The sequence below is a fragment of the Trachypithecus francoisi genome, unplaced genomic scaffold, assembly GCF_009764315.1.
Source record: "Trachypithecus francoisi isolate TF-2019V2 unplaced genomic scaffold, Tfra_2.0 Lachesis_group21, whole genome shotgun sequence".
NCBI classification, from domain to species: Eukaryota; Metazoa; Chordata; class Mammalia; order Primates; family Cercopithecidae; genus Trachypithecus; species Trachypithecus francoisi.
In genome coordinates, this window is record NW_022681467.1 from 42,090,420 (window position 1) to 42,101,193 (window position 10,774).

General features: G+C 42.6%; 1 pseudogene; it reads right to left on the reverse strand.

Moving 5' to 3' along the window:
* Positions 1 to 4,833: 4,833 nt before the first annotated feature.
* LOC117068317 lies at positions 4,834 to 5,929 on the reverse strand (annotated as a pseudogene).
* Positions 5,930 to 10,774: the final 4,845 nt, after the last annotated feature.

Consider the following 10,774-nt stretch of genomic DNA (forward strand, 5'->3'; position numbering starts at 1 on the left):
TCATCTAAGAAGCACACTCAGAATCTCCCTTTCCAGAGATGACCATGGTCAATGTTAGGTGATATTGAAATGGGACCCCAAAATCTCAATGAGCTATTTGGGTCTTTTCATTGAACATGTTGTTAATAATTTTCTTACCCTTTTACACTTTTTACTTTGAAATATTTTAAACTTACAGAAAAGTTTCAGGGATGATTTATTCTGAGTGATCATCTGTAAACCATTTACTCAGATTCACCAACAGCAAATAATCTGCCTCCCCACCTTCTGTCTCTCTACTCATCCTCATCACTATTTGAGGGTAAGTTACAAATATGAACTGTCACCCTTAAAACTTTAGCATATATCTCCTAGAACAAGGGCATTTTTAAAAACATAACCACAATTATCAAAATTGTTTAAACATAACCACAATTATCAAATTCAAGAATTTAGATATATTATTATCTAAAATCTAGGTCATATTCAAATTTTACCCATTGTTCTAATAATATCCTTTATAATTTTTTTTCTGATCCAGGGTTCCATTGAGGATCATTTTTACATAGAGTTGCCATATCATTTAGACCACTTTAATCTAGTTCCTTGGCCTTTCTCTGTCTTTCAAGACATTGTTAATTTTGAAGAGGACGCATCAGTTGTTTTGAAGAATGTTCCTTTATTTGGGTTTGTCTGATTGTTTCTGTCAGGGCTCTGAGCCCAAGATAAGCCATCAAATCCCCTGTGACCTGCACGTACATATCCAGATGGCCTGAAGTAACTGAAGAATCACAAAAAAAGTAAAAATGGCCTGTTCCTGCCTTAACTGACAACATTACCTTGTGAAATTCCTTTTCCTGGCTCATCCTGGCTCAAAAGCTTCCCTGAGCACCTCGTGACCCCACCCCTGCACACCAGAGAACAACGCCCTTTGACTGTAATTTTCCTCTACCTACCCAAATCCTATAAAACAGCCCCACTCCTGTCTCCCTTCACTGACTCTTCTCGGACTCAGCCCGCCTGTACGCTGGTGAAATAAACAGCCTTGTTGCTCACACAAAGCCTGTTTGGTGGTCTCTTCAGACAGAAAGTTTCCTCACAATGCGATTCGGTTACACATTTCTTGGCAGGAATCCTATATAAGGAATGTTGTGTTCTTCTTGGTATATCATGCTAGGTCAGTGAGATAATGTCGGTTTATCCCACTTCTGGTAAAAAAAATTTTTTGGCACAACTCTCCTTTATTAATCTACCCTTTTGGTAACAATTCCTTGATCACAAATCTCGCACAGGTAGCTGAAAGATACAAAAGTACCATAGACTTTGTATTGACTCAAGTTGGATGATGACTTTTACGCTAAAATTAACACATGCTGAAGAGATAAAAAGTTCTCAACGTTTACACATGTATAGGAATACAAAGTGAGTACAATTTTAAATAAAGGATGATTACTTTTCAAAGTATTTAAAGGGAAGCCTATCTTCAAACACCCTAGGAACAAGCCACTCAACACTACGTAACCTTGGAAGGGCTCTGAAAGAGTGTATTTTCCACCAGCAAACCAAAACACACACCAATTGGCAGTAGACAGATGCATGTCTTTTTACTAAGAAATGGATATTACACAAATGCATAATTTTACTTCATGTGAATAACTGCTAAAGCATGACACCAGGCGGGCGCGGTGGCTCAGGCCTGTAATCCCAGCACTTTGGGAGGTCGAGGTGGGCGGATCACGAGGTCAGGAGATCAAGACCATCCTGGCTAACATGGAGAAACTCTGTCTCTACTAAAAATGCAAAAAATTAGCCGGGCATGGTGGCGGGTGCCTGAAGTCCCCACTACTGGGGAGGCTGAGGCAGAAGAATGGCGTGAATCCAGAAGGCAGAGCTTGCAGTGAGCCGAGAGCACACCACTGCATGCTAGCCTGGGCAACAGAGTGAGACTCCGTCTCAAAAAAAAAAAAAAAAAAAAGGGCATGACACCGTATGAAGTAATGGTAAATAATGAAAAGCTTATTTAATGAATAACATAAATAAATTGAAACTAAGAAGTGCAAAACTAAAACGTAATAGAAAAATAATTTAATAAAACATAGTTAGAAGAATTACAAAATACTCTTCTGAATACCTGCTATGAAATTATCTACACCCATGAAGAACAGGCATTTTCCAATATTAAATTGGTATATTGTGGTCATACTCCATAATAGATACTGAAAAGCATCATCTGTAAAAATGATTTTTTGTTTTACCTGGGAAATGTGCTTCTTACAAAAGGGCGGCTGCCAAATACAAGAGACGTTGGCAACTGTTCGTCCAAACTGCACCATTTTGTAAGCCCCCTGCCATTTCGCAGACCTTGGTCAAAGTGAAACATTTCATGGGGGTTCAGGTCATGAGAAATATTCTTATCGTACCCTGACGGGCAAGGGCCCAACTGAAGAGACATCCCTATCATATCCTGCTGGACAAAGGTCCAAGGAACATCTTATCACATCCCACTGGAAAGAGGGCCGAACTGCTTGACCATAGGTACATCTTACCAATATCCTGCCGGGCAGCAAGTCAGATGGCCCAGACCCCTCCTGCCCATACCTATAAGTACCCCAGCCTGTAAGCGGTCAGACTCTGGCTTTAAGCTGACCCCCCATCTCTGCAGGTTTCTGCAATAAACCTGTGTTGCTGTTGAGCCCCCCCACCCTCTCTGTGTCTTTCTTTAACCCTCACCTTCCCTTCAAAGCCAAACAGCAACAATTACTTGTTTTTTACTTAAAGAACGAGTGGGATCCAAGGAACCAAGGGGTAGACCAGGAGCAGGTCCAAGTTATTTTCAGGAAACACAGCAACAAAGCACAAAGGGAAAATTTCTAATAGACATTCTTTTAATAACTTAGCTTGTCTCAGGGATTACCATCTCCTCCCCTTTAGCAGAAAAGTATGACTTATTACTGTAGACCAATTACTCCACTACAGTAAACACCTTAGAATGTAGTTTTGAATCACATCTGTCTACCTGAAAGCTCAGAGGTGGAATTAAGCAAATACCCACAAAAACAAACACAAAAAACTCAGTAACAAAACATCTCAAATGGGGACAAAGGTTTTTCAAAAAGTGCCTGGACTAGAAAGCCTAGATTGTAAACAGTAAATACAATTTTGTATCCAAGCCCCAGTTTGTGTTAATATGTAGGATAACCAGATAGTTTCAACTGTATGGCTAAGCCATTTCTTTATTTATGTAGACAGACAGAGCTAGCATTGCTTTGTCCTTTAAAATCTATCTGCCACACAAGGCTTAAACCGCTAAACCAAGTTTCTCTACTGAGGCTAAGAATACTGCATCTATGCAGGGATGAGAAGCTTATCACATACTCACACTCACACACACCAAGCTCTTGGGAGTCAACTTTCAACTCTCCATTGATTTTATGCCCCTCTATCTTTTATTTGCATTCTTTCTCAACTTTCCTATCATACAAAACATGGTAGGGCTGGGCACGGTGGCTCATACCTGTATTGCCAGCACTTTGGGAGGTCGAGGTGCGAGGATCAGCTGACATCAGGAGTTCAAGACCAGTCTGGCCAACATGGTGAAACCCTGTCTCTACCAAAAATACAAAAATTAGCCAGGCAGCCGGGCGCGGTGGCTCAAGCCTGTAATCCCAGCACTTTGGGAGGCAGAGACGGGTGGATCACGAGGTCAGGCGATCGAGACCATCCTGGCTAACACGGTGAAACCCCGTCTCTACTAAAAAATACAAAAAACTAGCCAGGCAAGGTAGCAGGCGCCTGTAGTCCCAGCTACTCGGGAGGCTGAGGCAGGAGAATGGCGTAAACCCGGGAGGCGGAGCTTGTAGTGAGCTGAGATCCGGCCATTGCACTCCAGCCTGGGCGACAGAGCGAGACTCCATCACAAAAAAAAAAAAAAAAAAAAAATTAGCCAGGCGTGGTGGTGCATGCCTGTAGTCCCAACTACCCAAGAGGCTGAGGCAGAAGAATTGCTTGAACCTGGGAGGGGGAGGTTGCCGTGAGCCGAGATCGTGTGACTGTTCTCCAGCCTGGGAGCCTGGGTGGCAGAGAGACACTCCATCTAAAACAAACAACAAACAAAACACATAATAGAAATCTCAACACATTCGCACCTGGTTCTGGTTACCCAGGTGTATTACTTGTGTACAACTAAGCAAGAGACCAAAATCACAGAGCAAGTGGACAGGGTGGGAATCACAGGGTAGGGAACAGATATAAAAACATAGATGTGCAGATTTCAGCAGAAACCTCAAGGATCCACACCCTGTGTTGGAGCAGAAGATTCTACAAGCGCACATCCCTTCAGCCATTGTTCCTATCCTTGGACCGGAAAGCAGGGCCACCGCTTTTGCTTTTGAACCTAGGGTCCTCAAAATGAGGGTGTGGAGTCCATAAATACAATCTGGCTGAAAACAGATGACACAACACACCTACGTGAACTGACTGTTAAATTCATGTTACAAAACACTAACTTCAGGATTTATTTTTGAATCTTTTTTCCACAGAGAAAGTAACACACTTCTTGGGGAAAGGTCATAGATTGAGAAGACAGGCCCTGGGTAAAAATTAAGACAGCACCTGGAGCTGACAGGCCTGCCTAGGAGAGAAACACGGGCACTGTCACACTGCCACAGGGGACTGCTGCTGAGGTCAACAGGCCAGTCCACATGCCACACAAGGTGGCTATTGAGCCAAGTCATAAAAATCTTCCAAATCAACATGGAACAAGTCCCACTCATTTTCAAAGTCTGTCAGTTCATCGTCCCCATCTGCCACGAGCATAAGCAACATCTCACCCAGCTCCAAGGTGACAACCTCTTCTTCATTGTTGTCAAAGGGGTCATTGTTCTCTCTTTCCTCAATGAACTCCTAGAAGTGGTTCCTTCACTAGGCCCAGTATCTGCTTGCCTGTCTCTGTGTATCCTTTCTATGGCCATCAGGGAATACCTGCTTGTAAAAACACATCCCCCAAGATAGGCAGCTCCCCTGTCCTTCATCAAAATCGCTGCACGCCTGGCTGCTCATTGCCTCCTTGACTTTCTGGATGAGTTTCTGCTTCTCTTCTTTCTCCCACCTGGTACTCACTGGGAATGACAAAGCTAGATGTGATCCGGCATTCTGGGTAGGACACTACAATCTTGCTCTTAAATAGCTTAGTGCCCTTCCACTTGTGAATACACTTGAGACAGTAGGTGTGGCTGCAGCTGGAGAGGATCCCAAAGCCACGCTCACTAGTGCTGGCTTTCTCACAGGCCACCTTCATGCAGATCCCACACACCGTATCCTTGCTGCACTGCATAGCCAGTGAGAGCTCTATTTCCTTCTCATGGGCCTCAGGGCAAGATTTTTATATGCTGTGGTCTCTGGACAGCATCCATTGGAGATAGGACCTGCAGCTTACATGATCATGACTCTCTGTGGAGATACACACAGTTCTACCCATTTCCTTCTCTCCCACTGCAGCCTAGGGGCAAAGCGGCTTCTTTGTTATCACAGCTGTTTGCTCTTTCTCTGATTCTTCCTTGGCCACTGCAGAAAGGGGCAGTACGGCTGCAGTAGAGTTGCCTGGGAACAAACTCAACAGTATCCACCAGTCCTCTGAACACGCTCCTACAGTTGCAAAGTTTGAATTGGACTCAGCTTCGCCTGTATTTGTTTCAACAAGCAGTCCAACTATGAATGAGAGACTTGAGGAAGCAGCAAGGGATGATTTTGTAGTTAGATCTGTAGCAGTTGCTTCTTTCCGTTTCAGTGGCTTGCTGAGTTCACATCTGCAGCGGCCTCCATAAACACAGTACCCTCGCTGAAAACACGTGCCCACTACGCCATGTGGACTGTCAGAGAGGGAGTGCAAGTAGCGACAGTTATCTCCTTCCTTACAAATCCCATGCACAAAATACCAGTAGGTGACCTGTTTAGTTCAGCCGTTGCTGCAGCTACTGCCACTCCTTCTTCCCAACCCCAGGGACGGGGGTGGTGACTGTGGGATAGGGGTGGGATAGCTGACAATGCAGGTCCTGCTCCTGATAGTGTGGCTGTTGTTTTGGGAGCTGCAGCATCCACTGTGACTGTTCATCCCACATTCCCATTTTTGGCAAGATTAACTTTGATCCCATGGTTAAGATGATGTGTAGGTCAATATACTTTTATATCAATTGTTTCTTTTCTGCTGCTGATGATAATAATAACTTTAAAATAGTAAGCTCCAGCCAGGCACGGTGGCTCAGGCCTGTAATCCGAGTTCTTTGGGAAGCCAAGGCAGCAGATTCACTTGAGACCAGGAGTTTGAGACCATCCTGGGCAACACAGTATAACCCCCTCTCTAAAAAACAAAACAAACACAGAAACACTAGAAAAAATTAGCTGGGCATGGTGGTACACACCTGTAGTCCCAGCTACTCAGGGAGCTGAGGTAGGAGGATCACGTGAGTCTGAGTGGTCAAGGCTGTAGTGAGCTATGATCGTGCCAGTGCACTCCAGCCTGTCCCAGCACTTTGCGAGGCTGAGGCAGGCAGATCATGAGATCAGGAGATTGAGACCATCTTGGCTAACACGGTGAAACCCCATCTCTACTGAAATACAAAAAAAAATTGCCGGGCGTGGTGGCAAGTGTCTGTTGTCCCAGCTTCTCAGGAGGCTGAGGCAGGAGAACGGCATGAACCCGGGAGGTGGAGTTTGCAGTGAGCTGAGATCGTGCCACTGCACTGCAGCCTGGGTGACAGAGCGAGACTCTGTCAAAAAAAAAAAAGCTGGGCACAGTGGCTCACGTCTGTAATCCCAGCACTTTGGGAGGCCGAGGCAGGTGGATCATCTGAGGTCGGGAGTTTGAGACTAGCCTGACCAACATGGAGAAACCCCATCTCTACTAAAAATACAAAATGAGCTGGGCATGGTGGTGCATGCCCGTAATCCCAGCTACTCAGGAAGGCTGAAGCAGGAGAATCGCTTGAACCCGGGAGGCGGAGGTTGCGGTGAGCTGAGATCACGCCATTGGACTCCAGCCTGGGCAACAAGAGGAAAACTCCATCTAAAAAAAAAAATTAGACTATGAAAAAGATGAAATTTCTGGGTAAGAGGGGGAAATCATGTCAGGAAACTAGAGGTGTTGGTGGGAGAGAGGATTATCTGTCTAGCACATACACCCTATAACACATAAATTTCATGTAGACTTTTGGCTTAACATTTTTAACAGTAAACCAGCAGGATTCTAGAGAAAATATAAAAAAAATTTCTTGCCTAATCTCCAGGTAAGAATACCAAGCCATCAAAGGCAGTGGCCACAAAAGAAATGACTGCCGAATTTTACTCTAGACAAATTTAAAATCTTGCTTTTAGAAAAAAACAAGTAAAAACACACTTAGAAAACACATTTGTTAAGTATATGAAAGAAATGGTTTGTTGACTTCATTTAATTATCTCTTACACATTTATAAGAAGATTACACTACCATAAAAATGATCTATGAATATGAAGGCTAAGTAATAAAAGGGAAATGCAAATGAAGAATAAATATGTGAAAACAGCCCATAAACTACAAATTAAAAATGCAAATGTTTATTTATTTACTTTTTTTTTGAGACAGAGTCTCGCTCTATCACCCAGGCTTGAGTGCAGTGGCTCCATCTAAGCTCATTACAAACTCCGCCTCCTGGGTTCATGCAATTCTCCTGCCTTAGCCTCCTGAGTAGCTGAGATTACAGGTGCGTGCCAGCAAACCTGGATAATTTTTGTATTTTTAGTAGAAATGAGGTTTTGCCATTTTAGCCAAGCTGGTCTTGAACTCCTGACCTCAGGTGATCCATCTGCCTCAGCCTCCCAAAGTGCTGGGATTACAGGCGTGAGCCACCACACTTGGCCAAAAATGCAAATGTTTACATACACTTTTTGGCCTTTATAGTTGGCAGATTATAAAGAAAAATGATATATAGGATGGGTATCAGTTTGGGAAAATGTTAATTCTGATAATTTTTTTGGAATATAATTTCTAAAACCAATTATATTTGTTGGAGGCCACTCCACACCAAGTTGGAGACCACTCCACACCAGATTTAAAACGAGCATACACTTTAATAGAGCAATTCTATTTCTATTAATGTGCCCTAAGGAAATAGCTGTCCAAAGATATGTGCGTAGGTACCTTTCTCACAGTTCATGTTAACAGTAATACACTGTTAAAAAACCTAAATGTGAAAAAAGGATAAAATAACTTGTAGGAATCTATAAGGTGAGATGCTAGGTACCCATTAAAAATTATAATGCAGGTGACTTCCTGCTGACAAGGATATAAAAGAAAACATATATAATGTAGGGATACTCTAAGTGATATGGGTGGAGTTTACAATATTTTTAAATAAAATATACTTTACACACAAAAATAAGGCATTGGTTTTTTTTTTTTTTTTGGTAAAAATAACGCATATTTCCTAAGGGTTTAAATATATATGTAAATACTAAACACAGGGAAAAAATTGAACCAAAAGAAAAATTAAAAATCGCCTTCATCCTCACACATAACAATAGTGCAGTCTATGCCAGGATTTTGTTTACAAAGGCCTAGGAATTTCAAAACCTGTATCATTCAACACTATTATCCCCCTAGGAATAGACATGGAATAGAGAGGAGGCATTCTCAGGGGCATAAATTTACATTATTTGTGGAATACATGCACGCTAATGCTGCCTTTTAAATTTTCTCAGCTTTAGATCTGATGTTGTATTGAGTGTTCTCCACTAAATTAACTGCACAGTGCATTGTGGTGTTGGTTTAAGCATCTTTGTAGTATATTATAACATCTAATTTCCACTTCAAAGTAATTGATCTTCATGAATTTTTTTTTAAACCCTCTAAAAGCTCCACTATTTAATGAATATTTGGATGGGACTGGTGTAGTAATTAAAATACTTAACATTTTAATAAAAGTAAATGTTAAAATAACTACGTTACAAAATCATTTAGAATATTCTAAAGCATTAGTAACAGTGTGTTCATCACAGGACACTAGCAGTCATGGCTCTGATTGTTAAATGAGTCTATTGCAGTTTATATGCTAAAGTGATATGGCCAAGTGTCATTGACGTAACCAAAGTTCACAATTAGTGTTCTTTACTGCTTATAAGTGATATGACTCCTTACAAATTTTGGAAACTTTGGGAGATCTGTATGATATTGAAATTCGTATTAATATTGATGTCGGGCAGGCAAGCCCCCAGATTAGGGCTTAGCCCGGGATGGTTTTTGGTGAGCTGGTGGTGTTGGACAGCAACTTTTACTGAGGTGGTGGTGCACAGCTGCAGCAGAAATACTGCTCGTGGAGTGGGGTTCCCTGATAGATGGTGTGCGCAGAGTAGCAGCTCAGGGGCACTTCCACAGTTGTGTTTATACCCACAGTTTTGTTTTTTTGTTTTTTTTGAGACAGAGTCTTGCTCTGTTGCCCAGGCTGGAGTGCAATGGTGCAAATCTCGGCTCACTGCAACCTCCGCCTCCCAGGTTCCAGAGATTCTTCTACCTCAGCCTCCTGAGTAGCTGAGATTACAGGCACCCGCCATCATGCCTGCTAATTTTTTTTTTTGTAGAGACAGGGTTTCAGCATGTTGACCAGGGTGGTCTTGAACTCCTGACCTCGGGTGATTTGCCTGCCTCAGCCTCCCAAAGTATTGGGATTATGGGTGTGAGCCACTGCCCTGGGCCTATACCCACTTTTAATTATATGCAAATTAACAGTCAGATTATGCAGAGATATTTAGAAAACGGGTGGTAATCTCCAGGTTGTCAGGCCGTTGCCATGGAAAGAGGCTGTAACTTCCAGTGTTGCCATGGCAACGGTAAACTGACATGGCACTCACTGGTAGGCATGTCTTATGGAGAGGGGCTTTTGCTTCTTCCCTGTTTCAGTTAGTCTTTAATCTGGACTGCAGTCTGAACCTGCCTCTGGAGTCAAATCCCACCTCCTACCTCAATATGAGACATAATTATTAATATGATCATTCTTTGGCCTCATTTCAAATTTGTAAAATTGAAATTCCTGTACTATAGATGGCACTGTACTAAGTATTTTCCATAGTTTCATTTGAAATGTATAGATACAAATACTTGGAAATAAAGTCAAGAATACACGCTGATCTAATGACAGTACTTATTTCTCTAGAGATGATCAATGTAAATGGGACTTCTTGCTAATATTTTACTCTTTTTATCAACAAAAACATGTACTCATTTTATTTGATACATAATTAAAAAGTGACCATGTGAAAATAATGGTATCAGTAGACAACACTATACCTGTAATAAGAAAAACCCAGAATCATAATCGAAAACTATCCCCCAAACTGGGAGGGAGCCAAGAGACCAAAAAATGAGTTAGGCAAGTCCGGTTTGGCAAGTAGATGAGTTTATTAGGACTTACATATGAGGCACTCCTGGACAGCAGTGGGACAGTTTTAGAGATCCACCCTGCCTTCCAGCCCTAAGCTACTTTTTTTTTTTTTTTTGAGACGGAGTCTCACTCTGTCGCCCAGGCCGGAGTACAGTAGTGCGATCTCAGCTCATTGCAAGCTCCGCCTCCCGGGTTCACGCCATTCTCCTGCCTGAGCTTCCCTAGTAGCTGGGACTACAGGTGCCCGCCACCACACCTGGCTAATATTTTTGTATTGTTTAGTAGAGACGGGGTTTCACCGTGTTAGCCAGGATGGTCTCGATCTCCTGACCTTGTGATCCGCCTACCTCGGCCTCCCAAAATGCTGGGATTACAGACATGAGCCACCG